Genomic DNA, 13,365 nt, shown 5'->3' on the forward strand with positions numbered 1-13,365 from the left:
GCTACGCCTGTCCCTGATGCTATGCTATAATCAAGTGGCATCTAGTAGGCACTGACATATGAGGCACTTGAGTAATAATACCCCTTTTAACTGCTGGACTTACAGGGATAATCAACAATCACATGAGCCAGATCCTGGGGATGCGTGGCCATTCTGATCCCAGAGAAACTACTGACAGAATGACTGTGATCACTTACCCTACACCCCACCCCCATCATCTGATTCTTTAACAAGAGAAACAAGAAAGATTTGATAGGCACTCAGAACTTGCTCGATTGCAACCCTGACATGCTTTTTCTCCTTTAGGGGGTGGGAATAGGAAGTGAATAGACTGTTGCACCTTTTTGAGAGACTAGAACATAGAATTTATGAAGAAGAGTGATGTGAAATGAGACTAGAAAAGTAAGTTGGGGCCAGATTGTAGAGGACATTAATTACCATATGTTTAGAGAATTTGTTTTTGTTTTTCATTGAAATACTAAAAATGAGAACTCCACAGGGTTTATCAGTAGGATAATTTGTCTGTCTGTAAGAAGACAGCATTTAACTTCATCAAAAGTAAAGTGCAAGCAAAGCTTAGAGAGATGCAGGATTCTTGGCTCAGTAAGAAGGTAGATAAAATTCAGTTTTACACTGTCAGTAACAATTCAAAGTGCTTTTATGATACCCTGGAAGCTATGGTGCATCTCAACTACTCAGTGCTGATGGAACCACAATGATTAGTGATAAGGACATGATCCTAGAGAGGTGGGCTGAACACTTCCATAAGTTCTCAATAAACCATCATCAATCCATGCTGAAGCCTTTGACTGTATACCTCAATCCCTCTCTAGCCAAATTTGCAACTGAAAAAGAGGTGCTAAACGCCATTAAGCTATTCTCCTGTGACAAAGTGCTATCTCCCAGGAATTCAAGGATGCCTCCATTGTCCATCTCTATAAAAGTAAAGGAAATAGATTGTTCTGTGACAATCACAATGGGTCTCTTAGTCATTGCTGGCAAGAGTCTTGCCAGAGTCCTCCTTAATAGGCTGATGCTTCACTTAGAACATGGTCATCTACCTGAGAGCCAGTGCGGCTTCAGAAAGGGCTTAGGAATAGTTCCTATGGTGTTTGCTGCCTGATAACTCCTGGAGAAATACCAGGAGCAGAACAGAGGTCTGTGCATAACATTCATTGATCTGACCAAGGCCTTTGATACTGTTAGTCATGAGGGCTTGAAGAAAATTATCTCAAAATTTGGTTTCCCAGAGAAGTTCGGCAGTATTGTAGGTCAATTTCATGATGGCATGCTTGTCTGGGTTCTGGTTTTCATCCTTATTGTAATAGAGAAACACTCAATGCTTCTGAGCAGAGTACTAACATAAATAGACCTATAATTTAGGAAGATTATTTTGACAACTTTGTAGAGGATGAATGTTCAAAGTGATAGTATATGGAAACAGACAGACCATTCAAAAGGCTGTAATAGTACACAGGCAAGAAGTGACTCAGTCCTAAACTAAGCTAACACAGATTTAAATGGTAGCTGTCATGGATTCCATGATTTGAAGTCCTATAAAATCAGTGGAATGCTGGTGTTAAACAGAGGCGCTTTCGCATTCTCCTAGTCAGTGATGGCTGTTGCATGAACAAGACACACATCTCTCAGCTCTGCTCATTCTCTCAGCTGTCCTCCATGCCTGGAATGATCTCTATTCTCCATTCCAACTACTGATCTCCCTAGCTTCCTTTTAGCGCCAACTAAAATCCCACCTTCTTCAGAAAGACTTTCCTAACTACTCTCAATTCCAATGCCTTTCCTGTGTTAATTATATCCTATTTATTCTGTATAGAACCTGCTTTGTACATGTGTATTTGCATGTTGTTCCCCTGTCCCCAATGGCATTCTAAGCTCCTTGAAGGCAGACTGTCTTTTGCCTCTTTTTATATCCTCAGAGCTTAGCATCATGTCTGGCCCACAGTAAGCACTTAATAAATGTCTTTTAATTGATTGATCGATCCTAGCTATCTATCCATCTTTGGTTCCTGTCCTAGATAAATATACTGATGGACAAAATTTAAGAAACTGTCTGTCTAATGATATGGTATAGACACTACATTTTCAGTCTTATTAAACATCACCCCTCTTTCTGTCTATAAGCAACTAGATTTATGATTTCCCCGGTTCAGGGAACTGCCAGGTGAGCAAATTCCATATGCCAATGTAGGTCAACAACTTCTCTGTAGTTTGTAGTCTTCTTGTTGTTTAGTTGTTCAGTTGTATCCAATATTCATGACCTTGTGGACCATATCACATCAATACCGTCCATGGAATTGTCTTGGCAAAGATACTGAAGTTGTTTGTCATTTCCTTCTCTAGTGGATTAAGGCAAACAGAGAGTAAGTGACTTGTCCAAGGTCACACAGATGGTAAGCGTCAGAGGCTGAATTTAAACTTAGATCTTCCTGACTCCAGGCCCAGCACTCTATCCACTGAGTCACCTAGTTCCTTCAATTTGTAGTCTTAGAAAGTTGCTTAGACCAATGAGACGTTAAGTCACTAGTCCAGGGTCACAAAGTTTGTATGTGTCAGAGGCAGGTATGAACCAAGGTCTTCTTTATTTTTGGACGAGCTATCTTCTGTGACATGCTATCTCTATCTCTTTAATTTGTAGTCCAAACATGGCTGGCTTCTTGCTCTTCCTTATGTATTTTAAGTCTTTTGTTTTTTCAAATTAATTTTGCTATTATCAATTTCTTTTTTTTAAATTAATTAATTAATTTATTTTTATTTAACTTTTAACATTCATTTTCACAAAATTTTGGGTTCCAAATTTTTTCCCCTTTTGTCCCCTCCCCCCACCCCAAAACACTGAGCGTTCTAATTGCCCCTGTCTGCCAATCTGCCCTCCCTCCCTCCCCACCCCTTCCCTTTGGAAGGCAAGCAATTCAATATAGGCCAAATCTGTGTAGTTTTGCAAATGACTTCCATAATAGTAGTGTTGTGTGAGAACTAATTATATTTCCCTCCATCCTATCCTGTCCCCCATTACGTCTGTTCTCTCTTTTGATACTGTCCCTCCCCATGAGTGTTGACCTCAAATTGCTCCCTCCTCCCAATGCTCTCCCATCCATCATCCCCCCCACCCTGCTTATCCCCTTATCCCCCACTTTCCTGTAATGTAAGATAGGTTTTCATACCAAAATGAGTGTGCATTTTATTCCTTCCTTTAGTGGAATGTGATGAGAGTAAACTTCATGTTTTTCTCTCACCTCCCCTCTTTATCCCTCCACTAATAAGTCTTTTGCTTGCCTCTTTTATGAGAGATAATTTGCCCCATTCCATTTCTCCCTTTCTCCTCCCAATATATTTCTCTCTCACTCCTTGATTTCATTTTTTAAAGATATGATCCCATCCCCTTCAATTCACTCTGTGCACTCTGTCTCTATGTGTGTGTGCATGTGCGTGTGCATGTGTGTGTGTGTAATCCCACCCAGTACCCAGATATTGAATAGTTTCAAGAGTTACAAATATTGTCTTTCCATGTAGGAATGTAAACAGTTCAACTTTAGTAAAGTCCCTTATGACTTCTCTTTGCTATTTACTTTTTCATGCTTCTCTTCATTCTTGTGTTTGAAAGTCAAATTTTCTTTTCAACTCTGGTCTTTTCATCAAGAATGCTTGAAAGTACTCTATTTCATCGAAAGACCAATTTTTCCCCTGAAGTATTATATTCAGTTTTGCTGGGTAGGTGATTCTTGGTTTTAGTCCTAGTTCCTTTGACTTCTGGAATATCCTATTCCACACCCTTCGATCCCTTAATGTGGAAGCTGCTAGATCTTGTGCTATCCTGATTGTATTTCCACAATACTTGAATTGTTTCTTTCTAGCTGCTTGCAATATTTTCTCCTTGACCTGGGAACTCTGGAATTTGGCCACAATGTTCCTAGGAGTTTCTCTTTTTGGATCTCTTTCATGTGGTGATCTGTGGATTCCTTGAATACTTATTTTGCCCTCTGGTTCTAGAATCTCAGGGCAGTTTTCCTTGATAATTTCCTGAAAGATGATGTCTAGGCTCTTTTTTTGATCATGGCTTTCAGGTAGGCCCATAATTTTTAAATTGTCCCTCCTGGATCTATTCTCCAGGTCAGTTGTTTTTCCAATGAGATATTTCACATTATCTTCCATTTTTTCATTCTTTTGGTTTTCTTTTGTGATTTCTTGGTTTCTCATAAAGTCATTAGCCTCCATGTGTTCCATTCTAATTTTGAAAGAACTATTTTCTTCAGTGAGCTTTTGAATCTCCTTTTCCATTTGGCTAATTCTGCTTTTGAAAGCATTCTTCTCCTCATTGGCTTTTTGAACCTCTTTTGCTAATTGAGTTAGACTATTTTTCAAGGTGTTATTTTCTTCAGCATTTTTTTGGATCTCCTTTAGCAGGGTGTTTACTTGTTTTTCATGCTTTGCTTGCATGTCACTCAATTCTCTTTCCAGTTTTTCCTTCACCTCTCTAACTTGATTTTCAAAATCCTTTTTGAGCTCTTCCATGGCCTGAGCCCATTGGGTGGGCTGGGATACAGAAGCCTTGACTTCTGCTTTTTTCCCTGATGGTAAGCATTGTTCTTCCTCATCAGAAAGGAAGGGAGGAAATGCCTGTTCACCAAGAAAGTAACCTTCTATAGTCTTATTTTTTTTCCCTTTTCTGGGCATTTTCCCAGCCAGTGACTTGACTTCCGAATATTCTCCTCACACCCACCTCGCCTCCAGATCCTCCCAGCCAGCACTTGGGGTCTGAGATTCAAGTGCTGCTTCCCAGCCTCAGGGCTTTGGGCGGGGGCAGGGCTGCTGTTCAGTGTGAGGTTAAATTCAGGTGCTCAGGTCAGGGCTGGGCCACCTCACGGGCTCAGTTCCCTCAGGGGGTTTATGCAGAGACCTTCAACAATGGATCTGGGGTCCTGCCTGCTTGGGGAGCCCAGGTCTGCTCCCACCTCTGCTGCTGTCTCCCGAGGGGGCCTGAGTTATGGGGGTTCCCCACTCCCCTCTCAACCCACCAAAGAGACCCTCTCACAGACCCTTGTCACCTGTGGGTGGAGCGACCCGCACGGCTGCTGGAGATTCCGTCCCTGAAGCCTGCTTGGATCTGCTCCTTTTGGCGCACGCCGCCGAGGCAGGGTTGGGCTCTGCTCTGGTCCGGGGTGCGAGGAACCCCCCATGAGAGGTTTTCAGGCTCTCTGGAGCAGAAATCTCGTCCGCTCTGCTTTGCAGCTTCTGCTACTCCAGAATTCTCCAGTGGTTCCTTTTTTTTTACAGGTATTTTATGGGCAGTGGGTTTGGAGGTACTGTATATGCATCTTTCTACTCCACCATCTTGGCTCCGCCCCCCCTATCAATTTCTATAAAGTATCCTCTTGGTAATTTATATATTGGTATAGCATTAAAAGTATAAGCTAATTTTCATGGTAGAGTTATTTTTATTATATTGTCATGGCCTAGCCATGAGCTCTGAATATTCCTCTAGCTATTTAGGTGTTTTATTTATTCCTTTGAGGAATGCCTCCCAACTAAATCTGTACAAGTCTTTTGTGTGTTTTGGGAGGTTGATCCTCAGATACGTTATGCATTTGTCATTTGGAATGAGATTTCCCTTTCCATGACTGCTGTTTTATTTTCACTATTTGGTATTTCGATTTATCTCTTTTGAGTTTACCTGGATCTCATTGAGGAAGTCTTATAGTATTTTGTGGCTTAATGTAATCCACATAATATTAACTATCAAACAGGATCATCTAGAGGACTGCCTTTGGATTCTGCATAGGACATTCTGCATGATAGAGAAATGTACCTTTGGAAACCTGTTTCCCTGTTTTATGCCTTGCCTGATACATGAATCACCATAGATTTATTGAATAAAAAACATCTCTAGAATTGCAGTCTTCTAGGATATTAACATATACAAAGGATATAACTTAAAATATTTTCAATGAAAAAGTATTTATTTTCTCTCTCCCATTCCAGTCCCCCCATTAAAAAAGAGAAAAATATAACTTTTTAAACAATATATACACAAGCAAAATACATTTTCACAATGGCTTCAGAACTCATCATTCAAAAGAAATTACTTTTTCTAGAGTTACTAGTGATCTCTTAATTGCCCAAGAGATGTATGCCAAACTCCAGGGTCCTTTTCTTCTCTCTGGGTCTCTAACACTCTACAGTGCAGGTCTTTTCTTCTCTTTTCTTTTCTTTAGCTTCTCTCAGTGTTGCCAGCTCTACCCATCACCATGTGTACCTTGGAGAAAGGGGAAAATGTTCAGGCACTCTCTAGTCAGTCAACAAACAGTTATCAAGTGATTAATATGTACCAGGCATTGTGCTAAGTTCTGGGGATACAAGCAAAAAGAAAGACAATTTCTGTCCTACAGGAGCTTACATTCTTGATTCAGAATATTTATTTGAAAAGGGAGCCTATATCCTAATAGGAGAAGACAATAGACAAAAGAGGAGCTGAAAATGGGAGTGGTAGGTGTGAGAAGCATGCTTGCTCTCTAAAGAAAATACTTGTTGGGAAGACAGGAAAGTTCTCATTACATTTATTTTACATTCATTGCAAATGGCGAACTCCCTAACGGTGTAAGCTTTCTCAGACAAATGGAAGGCTTTTTATTTGCTGTCCTCAATTCAAAATATCCCCCTTGCTCTCCATTGACTAGATGCAACCTCCTGAAAGGCCCACTTCATGTTCTCCTCCTAGATATGTTCCCCCTCAAACAGCTCATTAAGCATGCATACAAGCTTCCAACATTTTACATAATCAGAAGCCTGGCTCTGCTAGGTCACAGCTTTGATTAGAACCAGTTACCTCTGACTTACATCCTGTTATCACTCAAAGCTGGGAGTAGTTTTTAAACCTATGGAAACAAAATTCCTTCTTTTGTTTCCCACATAGGGAGGAGCCCCACCCCCACCCCATGAAGCCCAGAGAATAAAGGACTGCTAGGGACCTTTTCCCAAAATGGAAGTTCTGGGAAGAACTCCTCAGTGGGAGATAGGAACTACTGGGAATAAAGGGGAAGGGAGGGAGGAAGTAGGTGAGGCAAAGTGGCAAAGCCATAAGGATGGAATCCTAATAAAGTTGCCCCCAGTCTCAATACTCTAAGTTCCTTAGGGGCCCCATTAAACAGCAGGCCCACTGCCCCTACCTAGCCACTCACCCACCCACCCCATATCCTAACTTCTTCATATATATGCCTCACTGCTCACTAGAATAATAGGTAGATCCATGAACTCATATTTCTCACAGAAAAAGCAGGTGTGTCCATGTGATGGTATCTCAGCCACAGCCTCTAGCTAGCCACTGCCCCCAGACCCATTCCCCATATTTCCCACAGCAACAGCAGGTGTGTCCATGCACTCAACCACAACCACATCCATCTAGTCTCAAACAAGACCACAATACTCAGCCAATCAGAAAGCAGCACCACCAGGATGCCCAAGCAGGATGTGGACCCCAAAACAATGGAAGGGACTTTCCCTAAATAGGTACCTGCACAATAATAGTAAAAAAGTGGCCTAGAGTAAACTTGTGATGTAGAGAGGCTTATTACAATATCATTATCATACATACATATCTCCTCAAATGGGTTTTTCTGTGCACGTTATGGGTATCATGTGCAGTTCCATTGTGGCTGGGACCCTTCCCCTATTACCTAATCCCTTCACAAACCTCTTTCGCCTTTCTATTATTCATAATTTCTGTTATGTAATTGCATCTTTACCCTATCAAAATCCATGCTGCTTTCTCTGAAGTTGCTTGTTCCTTTTGGAACTTAGCCTACTTCATGAAAGGCATCAATCTCAATAAATGCCTATACTTGGATTAGAGGTGGCCTGACTCTGAATTCTTTGAGATGGTTCCACCACAACACATCATGAAACTGCCACAGTTTTTGGCATCCCTGGGTGGGCAGAATTGAAATCATAAGGATAATCTCAACTGGAAGTTTTCTGTGGCAAGGTAAACTTTTACATCATCCTAATAAATTCACTATCTCATACATCGTAGTAGTTTTTCCAAGTCTTTTCATCCCTTCTCACACCTCTCATAGTTTCTCCTCTTCCCAACCTCCTAGCTGAGAACTTTGTCTTTTATTTTACTGGAAATATTGAAGTCATTAACTGAGAGATCCAGTTTTGCTAGTCTATAGACTTTTGTTAAGCATGATGGGCCTGCCCTCAAAGATCTCACAATCTAATGGGAGGGCCCTGAGGCAAATCACTATGTACAAACAAGTTAGATATGGGATAAAAAGCTAATAATGAACAGGGGAAAGGCGTTAGAATTAAGAGGAAATGAAAAAGTCTTCTTATAGAAAGGAGGATTTTAGCTGGGACTTGAAGGAATTCTGAAAAATCCTTATGGACAGAGAGTATTCTAGGAATGGGGGGCATCTAGGAAAAATGTCTAGAGTTGAGTGTCTTCTGTCAGAGAAAGCAAAAAAGGCCAATATCACTAGATCAAAGAGTACTTGGGGATTGGGGTGAAGTTAAGGTATAAGATGATTAGAAATGGGAGGTGTCAGATTATGAAGGGTTTTGAATGTCAGCATGTTTTGTATTTGATCTTAAAGATGATAGGGAACTATTGGAATTTATTGGGTAGAGGGTGACATGATCAGATTTGCACTTTAGGAAAATCCCATTATTGGCTGAATGGAGGGTGGTTTGGAGAGGAGAGAAACTTGAGGCAGCATGATGGATGAGCATGCTGTTGTAGTAACCCAAGTGTGAGGTGATGAGGGCCTTCACTAGAGAGGTGGAAATGTCAGAGGAGAGAAAAGGGAGCGTTTAAGAGATAGACCAAAGGTGAAATTGACAGGCCTTGGCAACAGACTGGATGTTGGGGGTGAGAGATATTAAGGAGTTGAGGATGACTCCTGGGTTTTGAGCCTGAGGGACTGGAAGGATGTTGCTGCCCCCTATAGTAATCAAGAAGATGGGGGGCAAGGAAGAGTTTAGAGGGAGATATGAGTTCTGTTTTGGACATATTGAGTTTAACATATTTTAAGGACATTGAGTTTGACTTGTGTTAAAGGCAGTTGTGACACTGGAGGTCAGCAGAAAGGTTAGTTCTGGATAAGTAGATTTGAGAGCCATCAGCATAGAAATAATCACTGAATCTGTCAGTGTTATGATGTTGGGAACCTCAAAATGTAAGGGTACAGGAAAAGTCTGCCTGGAAAGAATTTGAGCACTCAAGCATTCTTGAGTCAAGGTAGTAAGTTATTATTATAACATGAGTAGAGCACCAAGATTCCTAGTAAATCTGCAGTATTATAATGCCAGTAGGAGTGGGCAGAGTTCCCAGTGCATGGGCAACTTAATGGGGGTGAGACTGATGCTTATATACAAAAAGGGAAGTGAAAAGATCTGGATGGGATTAAAGAGTAGTAAATAGCCTGGGGTAGGCCAGCTGTGACTATGAAAGGACTGTCAAGTATCTAGAGCCAGATGCCTTGGACAAACCACCAGCGATCTGCACTGTGAAATGTGTGGGAAAATTTAGGGACTGAATTGCTTTCAAAGACATGGTGTTTTCCTTTTAGGAGTTCAGGTTCCATCAGAACTTATGAGATTATCAATAATATAGAGTAGAAGAGAAAAAGGGCCCAGGACAGAGCCCTGTGTGACACTCAGTTAGCAAGCAAGACTTGGATAAAGTTCCAGCAAAGGGGAATGAGAAGTAACAGTAGGTAGGAGAACTAGGAGAGAAAAGTGTCACAAAAATGTAGAGAGTCAAGGAGAAAAGGGTGATCAACAGCATCAAAGGCCAATAAGGTAAATAAGGATGAGGACTGAGAAAAAGCCACTAGATTTGGAAATTAAGAGATCACTGCTAACTTTGGAGGCAGTAGTTTTGGTTGAATGATGAGAGAAAAGAGAGGAGAGAAAGTGGTTAGCTTTCTCAAGAAGTTTAGCCACAAAAAGCAGGAGAGATAGGAGAACATATTAGCAGGGATGGATGAATCTAATGAGAGTTTTTTGAAGGTAGAGGAGAGATACATATGTTTGTAAGCAATAAGAAAGTAGCCAGGAGATAGGGGAAGAATGAATGTAAGTGAAAGAGTGGGGAAAGATGATAGAGGCAGCAGTCTACTGAAGTAAGCAGAATGGAATAGGAACACTTGTGTAGGTAGAGGGTTTTGCTTTGACAAGAAGGGCTTCATGTGAGACAGGGATGAAGGGGGAGATAGTACCAGAAAGTATCAGAAGGCATTTGAATGGTAGGAGTAGAGAAGAGGAAACTGTAAAATTTTCCATCAAGGTTCTCAGCTGAGAGGATTGGGGATGGGATATTTGAGAAGGGATGAAAAAGTTTGAAAGAGTTGTGTTGAGTAGGATAGAGAATTTATTAGGGAGGTGTAAAAGGATTTCCTAGCAGCAGTGAGGGTCAGGTTGAGTAATGTAACGTATATTTGTAGTGGGGTCAGTCAGAACAGTTGCATGATTTGCTCCACCTTCGTTCAGCAGCACATGTATAGAAATGAAAGCAGCAGATGGTAGGATCAATACAAGGCTGAGGCTTGGCAGGGCACAATTGGTAATATAAGCAGGAAAGGGACTCAAGAGAAGAGGACAATGCAGAATTGAATTGATTTACCAAAGGGTCAAGGTGGGGAAAGGAGGATCGAGTGACTAGTACTTGGGTGATGGCTTAGGAGAGAATTTAGAGACTGAAGGGTTGGAAGCCATGATGTAGATGAAGAGTAGGGTTTGGTAAGGGAAAACAGAAGAAGAGGCAAGAAGTCAACAGATTGTGATTTGATAAAGGAATTTCAGCATTCATGAATGTGTAGATGATACATTTAGGAGGGATGGTGAGATCAAGGGTTTGATCATCTTCATATGTGGCTGAAGTGTGATGGAAGAGTAGGTCATGGGGAATGAGTAAATTGAGGAACTGGGAGGCTAGAATGTTTTAGAATATATCAATACATATGCAGAAATACCCTAATATGAAGGCAGCAATTGGGGAGAAGAGAAAGACTGCAAATCAGGTACTGAAATCATTGAGGAAGGAAAGTGAGTGTCCTAGAGGTCTGTGGAAAACAACTATCAGGATTTTCATTAGATGGTAAATATGGATTGGATGAACCTCAAAGAAGAGATTACTTAATCAAAGTAGTAGGAAGATCACCGAGAAGTAGCAATGGGAAGTAAGAAGCATTTCAACTTCCCCATCTTGACTAGTAAGTTGAGGGGAAGGGAAGTGCAACCAGTGCTAGAAAAGGTGGCCAGGGAGGCTGTATTATCAGGAAGGAGCAAGGTCTCCAAGAGAACCAGAAGGTGGAAGGAGTGGGAAAGGAGATCAGTACGATGAAATGGTACTTCTCTTCCCACAGGAGGCTGGAGCCCAAGAAGGAAACTACTAGAGATCAGTTAGGAGACACTTGGAGATCAGGCAGGAGATAGGGCACAACAGAAGGTACTCACTTTATTCTTTCCATTCCCATTAGAGGGCTGAGATCATGCAAGAGATGCTCCATCTCCCAACTCTGAGTATTTTCACTGGTTATCCTCATGCCTGGAACTCTCTCCCTCTTCAAATCTTGTCTCTAGCTTCTCTGGCTTTTTTCAAGTCTCAGCTAAAGTCCCACCTTCTGCAAGAAATCTTTCTCAGTCCTCAGTCTTAGGCCTTCCCTCCGAGATTACCTTTCAATTTATCCTGTATGCATCTTGTTTGCACATAAGGTTTTCTCGTTTATTTTGGGGGGGGTTTTGCATTCAAGTTTCTGGAGAAAAGGGTCTTCTGTTGTTTTTGGTTTTGCTTCTTTGCATCCCAGTACTTAGCAGAGGATCTGGCACACATAGGTGCTTAATAAGTACTCACTGGATGACTGGAAGAAAACTTAAGGTTGCTTTGCTTTAAGGGAAAAAAAGTGTTTCATAATAGACTCTCATCTTGCATTCTCTTATCTTTTAGTCAATTGTGTGACTATCAAATTTTAAATATCTTAAACATCACATTTAGGTTTTTTGGTAAGGACTTTTTACATGGTAATTCTGGTCTACAGGGGATGAACAGATTCTGAGTGAGAAGTACAGTGAGATCAACCTATCCAGTAAGGACAGAAATTTTAGACATTTACCTGATCACCTCCAAATTCTAAGTAGAGAAATTTTAGTGTCTTGGTTGACCTGGCAAACTAATGCAAGTCACTTGCCAGAAGTGAATAATTTCATAAAATCATATTTCAAGCTGGCAAGGACCCTTAAAAAACATCTAGTCAAGCCCCATCATATTAAAAGATCCAAGAGATTGGGTGACTTGTTTAAGGTCACAAACGTAGAAACAGGCAGAATATGAACCTAGATCTTCTTAGTAAATTCAGTGCTATTTTCTTTGTATCATGCACATATACTTTCACATTAAATACCTACATGCCATTAAGAGGAACAATTCAGTTCAATAAACATTTACACTAAGCACCTTCTAAGCACTGAAATAGGGACTAACTGTAAGACAGACAAGTCAGACTGTTCTCAAGAGTAGGGTCATAGATTTAGAGCTAGAAGAGATCTTGAATCTAACCCTATCGTTCTATAGATAAAGAAGCAAACCTAGTGAGAAAGATTAAGGGACTAGGCCACACAGTTAATGAATAGCAGGTCAGGATTCAAACTCAGGTTTCAACTTCAGGTCCATTGCTTTTTTCTGTTGTAGAATGACACCTCTCTCAGGAGCAAGCAAAAGACTTTTTATTACAACTCTGATTACTAAATATCTTTCAAAAATGCATTAGTTCATTTTCTAGTATTTAAAACACATTAAAGTAAACATACAGTGCTATGCATATGTATACCCTAAGAAGACTGTGGACTCCACAAGGGGAAGGGTCTCTTTTTTGGTATGGGGTGGTGGTGGTGGTGTGTATCTTGCATCTGAAATAGTGCCTAGCACACAGTAAATGCCTAATAAATGCTTATTAACTGAAATGGCACAAAAGCCAAGGGACCAGTGGAAGTAATCCATAGTGTCAAATGTCAAAGTAAAATCAAAGATGGGGTGGGGGAAGGGCAAGGAGAAGGGTGAAAGCCACTGTGTTTAGAAGTAATAAATTAATGACTGCTGAGAATTTTTAGTAGAGTGGTTGGGACAGGAGTTTAACTGCAAAGGGTTTGAGTGCAAGGGGCTGTATGGGTGCAAATAGGGAAAGAACTTGAGAAATTTGGTTAAGGGAAGAGATAAAATAAGAAAAAGGTGTGACAAAACAAGCAGTTTTTCAAAAGTAATTAACTTGTGTTTATATTACCTACATTTTCCACTATGTTCTCCCTTCTCCAAGCTAACTCTTACAACAAATGAAAAAGATACATATACAGCAG

Source organism: Notamacropus eugenii, chromosome 5 (assembly GCF_028372415.1).
Source record: "Notamacropus eugenii isolate mMacEug1 chromosome 5, mMacEug1.pri_v2, whole genome shotgun sequence".
Lineage (NCBI taxonomy): Eukaryota > Metazoa > Chordata > Mammalia > Diprotodontia > Macropodidae > Notamacropus > Notamacropus eugenii.